Raw genomic sequence first — 13,037 nt, forward strand, 5'->3', positions numbered from 1 at the left:
AGAGGATAAACCGGAGCAAGGGATGAAATGGGCTGCCTTGGTCAGGTGAACGACCACCGCCAAAATTGTACTCTTTCCCTCGGAAAGGAGCAGTTCTACAATAAAGTCCATAGAAATGGATAACCACAGATGAGACGGCACCGGCAAAGGCTGTAACAGACCAGTAGGGGAGGCACGTGGGATCTTGAATTTGGCACATACCTCACAAGATGAAACGTACTTCTAAGCATCCTTCCAAAAACCTGGCCACCAGAAGAAGCGAGATAAGAATTCTTGAGTCTTCTGAATTCCTCTGTGCCCTGCAACCTTAGAGTCATGAACCAATCTCAACAACCTTAACCTCACGGTTTCAGGAATGTAGAGGCGCCATTCCGGGGTCCAAACTCCATTCCTAAAAAGAAGGCTTACCTCATTAGATGGCTGAGACAGGAAAATATCAGAGTTGTAAGCCTCTTTGATGACCTGCAACAAATCTTGGTTATGAATGACACCTACAAAATTGCAATCAGAAAGTATGGTCTTAGGTGGAGCATCTGGAACAGCGTCAGTGGAGTACATCCGGGATAGAGCATCTGCTTTTCCATTGCGAGAACCTGGTCTATAAGAGATTGTAAAATTGAATTGATTAAGGAAAAGACTCCAGTGGGCCTGCCATGGGGTCAGGCATCTTTGGGACCTGATGAACTCAAGGTTGCGGTGATCCGTGAGGACAATGATCAGCTGTGAAGCTCCTTGTAGAAGATGTCTCCACTCCTTGAAGGCGGCGATGATAGCCAGTAATTCTTTATTTTCTACATTGTAGTTCTTTTCGGCAGGAGACAGTCGCTTGGAAAGGAAAGCACAAGGATGAAGTAAATTCTTCTCACCTGTTCTTTGGAACAGTATAGCCCCGATGGCACAGTTTGAGGCATCTACTTCAATAATGAAGGCGAGTTCCGGGTCAGGGTGGATCAGTACTGGTGCTGACGTGAACTTGGTCTTGAGCCGAGAGAATGCTTCTTGGGCTTGAAGGGACCAAATAAATGCTGTCTTCTGTGTCAACCTGGTGATGGGCGAGACGATGTCAGAGAAGTTCTTGACGAAATGTCTGTAGAAGTTAGCAAATCCGAAGAAACGTTGGACCTCTTTGACGTTATTGGGGATTGGCCACTCCTGAATCGCTTTGATCTTGCTGTTATCCATACTCAGACCCTGTGGAGAAATTACATATCCTAAGAATTGGATCTCCGTCTTGTGAAATTCGCATTTCCCCAGCTTGATGTACAGATGGTGTTCCCTCAAACGCTGCAAGACAATCTTGACATGTTGCTGATGTTCCTCCATGGAGCTAGAAAAAATCAGAATGTCATCCAGATAGATTACGACAAAAAGATCAAGAATGTCTCTAAAAATATAATTTACTAGGTGTTGGAAAGTTGCTGGGGCATTTCAAAGTCCAAATGGCATGACCAAATACTCAAAGTGTCCATATCAAGACCTAAATGCTGTTTTCCATTCGTCTCCAGGTCTTATACGGACTAGATTGTATGCCCCGCATAGGTCCAATTTTGAAAAGACCTTGGCCTGACGAACTCTCTCTCGAAGCTCTGGAATTAATGGCAGGGGGTAGCAGTTCTTGATGGTTACCTTGTTAATTTCCCGGTAATCAACACAGGGTCTGAGGGATCTATCCTTCTTTTTAACGAAAAAGATGGGTGCACTGGCTGGAGAAGATGAGGGGCATATGAACCCCTTAGACAGGTTCTCATCGATATATTCTTTGAGAGTCTTGAGCTCAGGACCGGACAATGGATAAATATTTCCAAAGGGAATGGTAGCAGCAGGCAGAAGCTCGATTGGGCAGTCATAAGGGCGATGTGGTTGCAATTTGTCTGCATTCTTTTTATCGCACACATCCAAAAATTCTTTATAAACTGCCGGTAACCTTAGGTCCGATGATTGGTCGCCCAGAGATGGATCAATCGAATTCCCTGAAGTTACCTCCCTAGCTGGGAAGCGCAATCTCTTTGTCTCACAGTCAATGATGGGATTTTGAGCCTGCAACCAGGGTAAACCCAAGATAATAGGGAAATGTGGGGAGGAAATCAGAAGGAAGGGCAATTTCTCCTGGTGATCATCTCCCATGAGGACCTTCAGGGGCTCAGTCTGCTGGTCCACTGGCCAAAGGAGATCCATCCACAGTCTCCAGCAGAATTGAAGATACTCTTCTCTGTGATTGGATTCCATATTCCTTAGCAAAACAGGTGTCCATGAAGTTACCCCTGGCCCCGGAGCCTATCATGGTGGAACTGTTCACCCAACGGGAGTCAATCCAGATCTTGATAGGGAGGTAGCAATGTGAGTCTTTTTTCTTATTAAAAGGGTATGAAACTGCAGAAGATAGAATAACAGCATTAATGGGTAGTACCATTTCGGATGTAACAGAGTTCATATCTGAAAAGTCATAATCCGGAACAGCTGCTGCAATTTCGGGTGGCCCTGGTTCGGAAGTCACGGAGTATGAGTCTGAGAAGTCACGTTCTTCCACAGCTGCGGTTGTCCTGCGAGAACGACTGGGGCAGTCGATAATAAAATGTCCTGACTTCCCGCAGTAAAAGCATAAATTTTCCTTGAAACGAAATTCCTTCTGTTCGTCACTTACTCGACTTCATAAGGAATTTACCTGCATTGGTTAGGGTGTGGACTCCTGTGGACTTGGGTCCGGAATCTCCTTGGGAAGGAAAGGAAGAAGCGATTTACTGCTGCGATTCATCTCAGACCACCTTTCTAGTCTTCGTTCGGAGATGCGAGTGTCAAGGCGAATACAGTGATTGATGAAATCACCTAGAGCAGTGGGGGCCTTCGCACGTGCAAGCTCGTCCTTGATAGAACTGGACAACCCCTTCTTAAATATTGAGTACTTTGCTGCACTATTCCAGGTGGTATCCTGGGCCTACCTTCTAAAATCCATAGCATACTCAGTCACTGGGCGTTTACCTTGACGCAAATTCAGCAGGGCTGTCTCCGCTGCAAGGCTACGGTTCGGATCGTCAAACATCTGCCCCATGATGGTGATAAACATATTGAAGTTGTTCAGACATGCATCCTGCGATTCTATTAAGGGGTTTGCCCAGGCAAGAGCCTTGTTAGTCAGCAACATGATGATAGTCAATACTTTGGATCGGTCCGTAGGAAACTGTGTGACATGTGCAGCAAAGTATAAATGACACTGGTTCAGAAATCCACGGTACTTGTCTCAGTCGCAACCAAACCTAAATGGCGGTAGTTTGGAAATGGCAGGTACAGAAGCCTGAGGTTGTGCCTCCAGGACCGCAATTCGGCCAGGCAATTCCTGAAGGGTCTGACTGAGCGTTTGCACATCATATTTAGTCTGCCCCTGTAGGCCTTCTATTCTGCTCTTCCATGTCTGCATCTCAGCGTGTACAGCGGCAGTGATATTGTTTAGCGTCTTAACACGCACGTCTAAAGTCTCTGACCCAGCAGCATCCATCTTTTTGGCTTGCGCATCCTGTCACGATACTAGTGGATACAACTGGACACCAGTGGCTAGGTCAAAGAGACTGCAGACACAATGGTTTAAACCATGATGAAAAATGATGAAAATGAAAAGCAGACATATGGGAAATGTTAATTAAATATTTTGTATAGTTTGACTATCTGATTAAGAGCAGATACATTTATAAAGCGAAAATGTTTCATTTTTTCCACAGATTTACGGGGTTCTGTTTAACAAATTTAAAATATATCAAAATGTATTATTAATGTAAAGTAAAATGTGTTAGGAAAAAAATTTAATTCCCGAATCACTTGGATAGTAAAAGGCAAAGTCCTAAAGTTCCGAATGGACTGCATCGTTAAAGAGTTAGAGAAGAGATCCAATTGATGCTCTCACCGGGCTTTCCTACTGTAATTTTTGTTGACATGGTCTCATAGAGCTCTGTTTTTTCTTGTATTGAGTGACAGCTGAAGTCCACAGGTGTACTGAGTTTATGCTTTTTTTTTCTGGGGACTGCAGTTATAACTTCATGGATAAAATTGGAAAATCATGATAAAAATGTCTCCATGAAGCTCCAGTCTAGCTGTGGAGACCAGTTTGCGATTTTCATTCTCCTCACTTCACCACAGTTCAATCACTGGTCACAAATGAACATTTTTAGTTTATTTCTCTCATGGGAGTTAGAGTAATAAAGTAGTAACAATAATAATTACAACATTGCTCATTTATAAATCTACAGAGAATAATTGGCTTTCCCATTCACAATTCTCTGCATCTGCAGTTTACACTCTCTGTCTATACACATCTGGTGAACAAACCAGGGAGAGGATTCTTGGATCTAATCTTTGGAATCACATAGAAGAATAGTTCTTTTTGTTAAATACAGGTGGTTGTATAGTTTATTCTTTCACATAAAGTTGTAGAATAAAATTCAACCAAAAATTCAAGTCAAAATGTTTCTTTCACAAATTTGGATTATAAAATTAGAGCACAAAAGATGCAAAAGTTATAAAAACTAGAAAAGAATTAGAATAAAGCAATCATCATCATTGCACTATTTAGTGCTTCTCCCTATGCATCATATACCTCAATAGTTCTTTTATAATTAGTCAACAAGTAGAAAAGTTAAGCCAGATGTTATTACATTCAGAAGAAGTTATGCTGTTATGTTTGTTGTATGTATTATAGGATGAGCAATTCAGCATTGGAAATAATTCATTTATGGGCGACGATGAAATACCTGGGGGAAAAAGGCTTCCGCAAAGGTGAACTGTAACCCTTATTTATTTGGGATTTAAATAAACAGCTGTGCGGTAAATTTTTCCAGTCTCTACAGTTTCAAATATGGTACCAAAAAATCGAAAAGTTCTGCTGCACTAGGTGGGTGCATGGGGTCCTTCTCATCTCCATACACCCCTAGTCGTAGCACAACTTTCAGCTTATGCTACTCTAGATAGTGCTCTACAAATTTGTAATGTAGCTTTTTGACAAATTCACTGGTTTACAGAGCTATATTTCCGTGTTCCCATTGTATCGATATACAGTTGAGGTATCATCTAGAGGTTTCACACCACAATTCTGTGACAGAATGGACAATACTGCTAAAAATGTAGGATCAAATTTATTTCTAGAGATATTTGAAAAAAATTAATGAATTCTAACTACCTTCAGTTGACATGTCTTTTTTCATTTTTTTTTAAAACAATCTCTTACTTTACTCCACCACTTTCAACAGGTCAATCATCTTCAGCAAGCTTTAACATTTGGATGGCTAGCCTCACTTTTGACTCTAGAATACTTTGATATTCAAAGGAATTCATGGTTGTCTCAATGATTTCAATATGACCGGTTCCTGTGGATGCAAAACAAGTCAAAATACTCACACCTCCACCACCGTGCTTGACAGCTGGGATGAGGTCATTCTGCTGAGACGTTGTTTATTTTTTGGCAGATGAAGCACAAGGTATTATGGCCAACCATCTCAACTTTGGTGGTGTCTGTCCAAAGCACATTATTCCAGAAGACTTGTGGTTTCTTAAGATGAAATGTTTGCTTCCATGTTCTTTTTTGAAAAAAAATAACTCCTGGCAATGCAGCCAAATAAGCCACACTTTTTCAGTCTTTTTCTAATTGAACTGTCTTGAATTTGATGTATTAATCATGTAACTGAGGCCTTTAGAGACGGAACTGCAGCTCATGTTTTTATTTTTTTGCAATTACTCTGAGAACTGCCTGGTCTGACATTGAGGTGAATTTGCTGTTACACCCACTTATGGGAAGATTGTCAACTGTCTTCAATGTTTTCAAATTGTTATTAATCTTTCCTACTGTAGAATGATGGACTCCAAATTGTTTGGGAATGACCTTCAAAACCTTCCCGGAAAGACAGGCAGCAACAATTGCTTCTCCAAGATCATTGCTGATGTTTTCCCTCCTTGACATTGTGATAGCATTCACCAGATTTCTACTTTTTTAAAGTTGATGCAAACTTCTGGTTTTATAGAGCTGGAATTGGCGGCCCTTGGTGCCTAACAGTCAAGAGCATCTAATTAGAAGCATATGGCTGCTACTTACCCTTTATTTCTGTTATGCTCCCACTTGCCTCACCGCATGTTTTTCATACTTACCACGCTGCAGCGTCCCAGCGCGTCCCTGCTCGTTCCCGGCCTTCTGCTCTTCTTGCGCGCCCAGCTCCTGGTCCTCCTCGGCTGCGCGCGCGCACTGGGTTCGGCGGCCCACGCGCACATTCATCTCGGTGATCCCGGCCGCTCTCTCTGGTACGCTCTGTGCTCTGGAGGACTTCCACCGGAAGGTATTCCACCGCCGTCCTTATCAGGCCGCCTCTTCCTCCTGGCGATGCCTGATTGTCATTTGTGTTTTCATTTGACTCTGGCCCCACGTCGTCTTGTCGCTCTGTCCTCAGTCTGCTCTTTTAGCTGCCTTATTGACCTTCAGTCCTTTGTGTTTTTTCCGCGCCTCCCTCTCACCTGTTTTTCCTTTCGTTTTTCCTTTTAGTGCCTCCCTACCTGGGTCTCCTGTTTTTGTTTCTTACAGCCTTGCCTTCGTCGTGTAAACCAGTCTGCGTCTCATATCTCTCCTGCCAGGTTCCCAGTGTCTGCTGTTACTCCCTGCTCCGTGTCCCCTCCATTCTATCCTGCCTGCATCTCGTACCTCTCCCAGTGTCAGATACTCCTGCCGTCCTCACCATTTATTTCATTTTCTCAGTCCCGCCGGTCTTCCCGGTGCTCTTTCTGATTATACCTGCATCTCCGCCCTGTCCATATTTCTGTGCTCCTGCCATGTAACTCTCTCTTCTGCACCTCTCCTTTAGGTACTAGCTGCCGCGGCAGTAGTCTTCCTTGAGCCTGCCCCAAACGCTCCCTGTATAGGGGGTGGTCCACCGGGTCCACTCGCCCTAGGAGGGTTCGCTGTCACGGTCTAGCGGGTCCACCTTTTGGAGTTCCACTAGCGTTCTCACAATTTTTATGGAAGTAGTAGGAGTGTAGTTAAATTTTCCACACAATGATTCTGCATTTTGGTTTAATTTTTATTAAATGAATGATGATAAGGGGTAATTTATCATGTGCTGATGTTCATGTGAGGTTGTACTTAGTTTTTATCATGAAAGTATAAAGGCCTTTACATTTTTTGCCACATGTGCCGGTGTGTGGGTGGTGAGGATGGTGTTCCACTTCTCTGACATTCCTGTGGTTTAAATGCATGTATACATGCAAGGGCTGACACTCACAGCTTGGGGCTCCTGTGCAAGAAATGAGTCCGGGCCCCCTCGTTTTATGGCAACAAATATATATGTATATATATATATATATATATATATATATATATATATATATATATATATAGCCACACACACATATATAGATATTTGACATAGTATCCTTTATTATGTATATTACCATCCCTTATTATACAGTGCCCTCTCTTGTTATGTACAGCACTGTCCCGTACATATTGGATTATATAGAGCCCTATTTTTTATGACATACCGTCTTCTCTTGTTAGAAATATAATGCAATGATGGCTGATGTAGAATGGGAAAGCTTTTGGATCGATGATGGTCTCAATCCTGAGCTATGTGTTGGTATCCCACAAAATGAGTTACTTTGTACACTCAATTACTATGGGTATGAAAAGGACGACATATGGTTCCAAAAGGACAACAATATGAGGCATACGTCGAGACTGACAAAGAAATGGTTCAATGACAATGAAGTAGAGGTTCTATAATGGCTTCCACACCCCTCAGACCTCAACCCAATCAAACGATTCTGGGTAGAATTGAAGAAAAAAACAGTATACATACCCAAGTGAGTCGACCAGTATGCATCAACTTTGGGAACGTGCAGAAGAGACTAGTGTTGAGCATTCCGATACCGCAAGTATCGGGTATCGGCCAATATTTGCTGTATCGGAATTCCGATACCGAGTTCCGATATTTTTGTGATATCGGAAATCGGAATCGGAATTTCCCAGTGTATGGTTCCCAGGGTCTGGAGGAGAGGAGACTCTCCTTCAGGCCATGGGATCCATATTCATGTAAAAAATAAAGAATTAAAATAAAAAATATGGATATACTCACCCCTCCGGCGGCCCCTGGACCTTACCGATGTAACCGGCAGCCTCCGTTCCTAAGAATGCAGTGAGTTTAGGACCTGCGATGACGTCGCGGCTTGTGATTGGTCGCGTGAGCGGTCACATGAGCGGTCACGCGACCAATTACAAGCCGCGACGTCATCGAAGGTCCTTCACTCCTCATTCTTAGGAACGGAGGCTGCCGGTTACATCTGTAAGGTCCAGGGGCCGCCGGACGGGTGAGTATATCCATATTTTTTATTTTAATTCTTTATTTTTTACATGAATATGGATCACAGGGCCTGAAGGAGAGTTTCCTCTCCTTCAGACCCTGGGAACCATCCAGGATACCTTCCGATACTTGTGTCCCATTGACTTGCATTGGTATCGGGTATCGGTATCGGCGATATCCGATATTTTTCGGATATCGGCCGATACCATCCGATACCGATACCTTTGAGTATCGGAAGGTATCGCTCAACACTAGAAGAGACCTGAGATCAAATTTTGGTAGTTTGAATCTGATCGAGAGAATGCCCAGAAGGATTTAGGTAGTGTTGAAAATCAAAGTTAAAAACAGAAGTGGATAATTAGATATGAAGCCTAAAAGTGATACATTAAAAACATTGTTACCCTTTTGCTCTTCACTGTATATATATAGGGTTTTCCAAACCATTATATGCCATGTGCAGTATGGCCATCCTATTATGTCGTAAACAGAACATTGAGTTCCCTTACATTGTGACAAGGTGAAACTACAATCTCAGCAACTTCAATAGTTACATCTTTTTCCACTGGTAATCCTAGACTACTGGGCCCAATACATTACCAATGAATCCTATCAAAATCAGATAATTTTTTGGCTGTCCTAACAGAATCTAGTACCCAATGGTACTAGGTAGTTGTTATTTATAAAACATTAGCACCATCCTCACCATTGTCTCCTAGAGTCCAGCAGATGATGGTATTTAGGCTAGATTTCCCCATATTTCCATTTATGTTCAGTTGTTCACATCTGTGCAAGTGGATTTAAAAATAAGAAATTCAGCTAAAGTATTGTAAATTTACATTGACATGACCTTTAAACAACAGACAGTCTTTGTTAACCAATCAGATGTTTGTTTTGCTCAGTCTAGTGCAAATCAGGTATGTGAGACCTATTTCCTTTTTTATTTCTAACGGCTAACATATTTCTTCCTGATAAATATAGAAATGTCAATGTTACAATGAAAGTGTCTTGCCAATAAGTATAAGCAGGTAAAAGCACCCCCATATTATTAGCGTCTATCAGACCTAAAGTATCTATTAAAAAATATGATGATATCAATAAAAATTGACATTGAGAATCAAGGGTTCCACTATTGGTTAATTCTGTTATCCAGACGATAGTGACTGCAATGACAGAAGTAGACAGTATATATTCAATGATAACGTATTATAGGCTGTCTTACATTTACTAATCAGCACCAATACGGAGAAAATAAAGTAATAAATAATAAATGCTTATAGGAACACTAAACATTGAAATAAATAAAAGTAGGAAAGTTACTCCCTTAATCTACTTCTTTTATTTATATTCTGTTTTGTCTCAAATTACAATTAAAATTGGAAAATATAAAACAAAATCTTTCCAATGGCTCTTAGGAGATGAATCATGTCCCCCCTTCTCCTCTTCACTGTTTTGCGTGCGTTTTCAGACAGACACAAGCTGAAGATGGAACTGATCTGTTGGCAATTATTCTGTGTTCTCTGCAGGATTTGTACAAGACTGACTGAGGATCTTTCAGAAGATTCTAGAGACTAACAAACAACGAGGGCAACTATATTGATTGCCTAATTTTAACACTCATTCTAGATTTACAATTCCTTTAAGTGATTTTTAATTACCTATAAATATATAACGCTAAAACAGAAGAGAGTCAAAGTTTTATAAAGTTTTGGAATAAAAATATTATAAAACTTAATAAGCGTGTGGTCACGATCATGAATATGTCAATGAGCAGAATTAGGTTTTAGACATATGTCCTGATTCGTGTTCTACCAATCCTGAGAATTCCCAACCAAAGAAAAATTGGAGCACTAAATTCAATGTAAAAAAACTATATTTATTGTAATAGATAATCAACGTATTGCAAAAATTGTATGGTAAAATTAAATAAGGTTATTTTAGACGACCATAAAAACATTCGAAGTCATGTGCATACTAATATATGAACTGAATATGTATAGGTAATTATAGGGTCCAATGAGGAGGTACAGTTAGGTCCAGAAATATTTGGACAGAGACAACATTTTTCTCATTTTGGTTATAGACATTACCACAATTTAATTTTAAACAAAACAATTCAGATGCAGTTGAAGTTCAGACTTTCAGCTTTCATTTGAGGGTATCCACATTAAAATTGGATGAAGGGTTTAGGAGTTGCAGCTCCTTAACATGTGCCACCCTGTTTTTTTAAGGGACCAAAAGTAATTGGACAGATTCAATAATTTTAAATAAAATGTTCATTTCTAGTACTTGGTTGAAAACCCTTTGTTGGCAATGACTGCCTGAAGTCTTGAACTCATGGACATCACCAGACGCTGTGTTTCCTCCTTTTTGATGCTCTGCCAGGCCTTCACTGCGGTGGTTTTCAGTTGCTGTTTGTTTGTGGGCCTTTCTGTCTGAAGTTTAGTCTTTAACAAGTGAAATGCATGCTCAATTGGGTTGAGATCAGGTGACTGACTTGGCCATTCAAGAATATTCCACTTCTTTGCTTTAATAGACTCCTGGGTTGCTTTGGCTTCATGTTTTGGTCATTGTCCATCTGTAGTATGAAACGACGACCAATCAGTTTTGCTGCATTTGGCTGGATCTGAGCACACAGTATGGCTCTGAATACCTCAGAATTCATTCGGCTGCTTCTGTCCTGTGTCACATCATCAATAAACACTAGTGACCCAGTGCCACTGGCAGCCATGCATGGCCAAGCCATCACACTGCCTCCACCGTGTTTTACAGATGATGTGGTATGCTTTTGGATCATGAGCTGTACCAAGCCTTCGCCATACTTTTCTCTTTCCATCATTCTGGTAGAGGTTGATCTTGGTTTCATCTGTCCAAAGAATGTTCCTCCTGAACTGTGCTGGCTTTTTTAGATGTTTTTTAGCCAAGTCCAGTCTAGCCTTTTTATTCTTGACACTTATGAGTGGCTTGCACCGTGCAGTGAACCCTCTGTATTTACTTTCATGCCGTCTTCTCTTTATAGTAGATTTGGATATTGATGCACCTACCTCCTGGAGAGTGTTCTTCACTTGGTTGGCTGTTGTGAAGGGGTTTCTCTTCACCATGGAGGTTATTCTGCGATCACCCACCACTGTTGTCTTCCGTGGGCGCCCAGGTCTTTTGGCATTCATGAGTTCACCAGTGCTTTCTTTCCTTCTCAGGATGTACCAAACTGTACATTTTGCCACTCCGAATATTGTAGCAATTTCTCGGATGGGTTTTTTCTCTGTTTTCACAGCTTAAGAATGGCTTGTTTCACCTTCATGGAGAGCACTTTTGACCGCATGTTTACTTCATAGGAAAACCTTCCAAATGCAAGCACCACACCTCAAATCAACTCCAGGCCTTTTATCTGCTTAGTTGAGAATGACATAATGAAGGGATTGCCCACACCTGTCCATGAAATAGCCTTGGAGTCAATTGTCCAATTACTTTTGGTCCCTTGAAAAAACAGGGTGGCACAGGTTAAGGAGCTGAAACTCCTAAACTCTTCATCCAATTTTAATATGGATACCCTCAAATGAAAGCTGAAAGTCTGAACTTCAACTGCATCTGAATTGTTTTGTTTAAAATTAAATTGTGGTAATGTCTATAACCAAAATGAGAAAAATGTTGTCTCTGTCCAAATATTTCTGGACCTAACTGTATATTTGTAACCTTAAAAAGTTTACTATAACGGTGTTATGATGTTAGCTTCCTTTCAGAAGCAACATTTTCCATGGTATACCATAATAGAAAATATTCCCACAAATGTGGGACATTGATTGCAAAAAAAAATGTATTTTGTACACCTAAAAAAAATAATTTTCCTAACAAATTCATTTATGACCGTGCTGTAAATGTGAGAACACCCCGATGAAAGACTTTGGAGCAAAGCTAAAGTTTAGACTACAAAATTCTAATTAACAAGAATTCAACCACAGATAAGTCTAATCATTCATTAAATAAGTGGGCAGTAGACAGTTGACTATAATAGGAAGGAAACCCCTCCCCATTTTATGTTGTCACTGTAATGGCACTACATAGAAGAGAAATGTCACAAGACCTGAGAGAGAAAATTATATCTTTACTAGTGATGAGTGAGTGTACTCGTTGCTCGGGATTTCCTGAGCACGCTCGGGTGACCTCCGATTATTTATGACTGCTCGGAGATTTAGTTTTTGTCACCTCAGCAGAATGATTTACAGCTACTAGACAGCTTGATTACATGTGGGGATTCCCTAGCAACCAGGCATTCCTCACATGTATTCAGCCTGTCTAGCAGCCGTAAATCATTATTAACAGAAATCCCAATATCATAACGATAGTCTGAACCAGAGCACACAAACGATAAGTGCCCCCAGACAAATCAAATAAGCTCCATGAAATACATATGTGAACCGGAGGAAAAAGGAGCATACAGTATAGATATATTTAAACAAGTGTCTTTATTAATACAAAAGTGTTAAAATAGTAATACATTCCAGTGATGGGCATTGACCAGTCAAGCACAGGAAAGGGACTTCCCCCCGTTACCCCCATATGTACACACATAAACCATAACAAAGGGGAAACAGAAAAAAGTAAAAAAACCCACATTGAAGGTAAAGTGGCAGGCAAACCTAGATGTGTCTAAGTCAGTACAATGGCCAAAAAACAGGCTATAATAATGGTGGCATGTAATGCATAGTAGCGTTGTAAGTA

The sequence above is a fragment of the Ranitomeya variabilis genome, chromosome 7, assembly GCF_051348905.1.
Source record: "Ranitomeya variabilis isolate aRanVar5 chromosome 7, aRanVar5.hap1, whole genome shotgun sequence".
NCBI lineage: Eukaryota > Metazoa > Chordata > Amphibia > Anura > Dendrobatidae > Ranitomeya > Ranitomeya variabilis.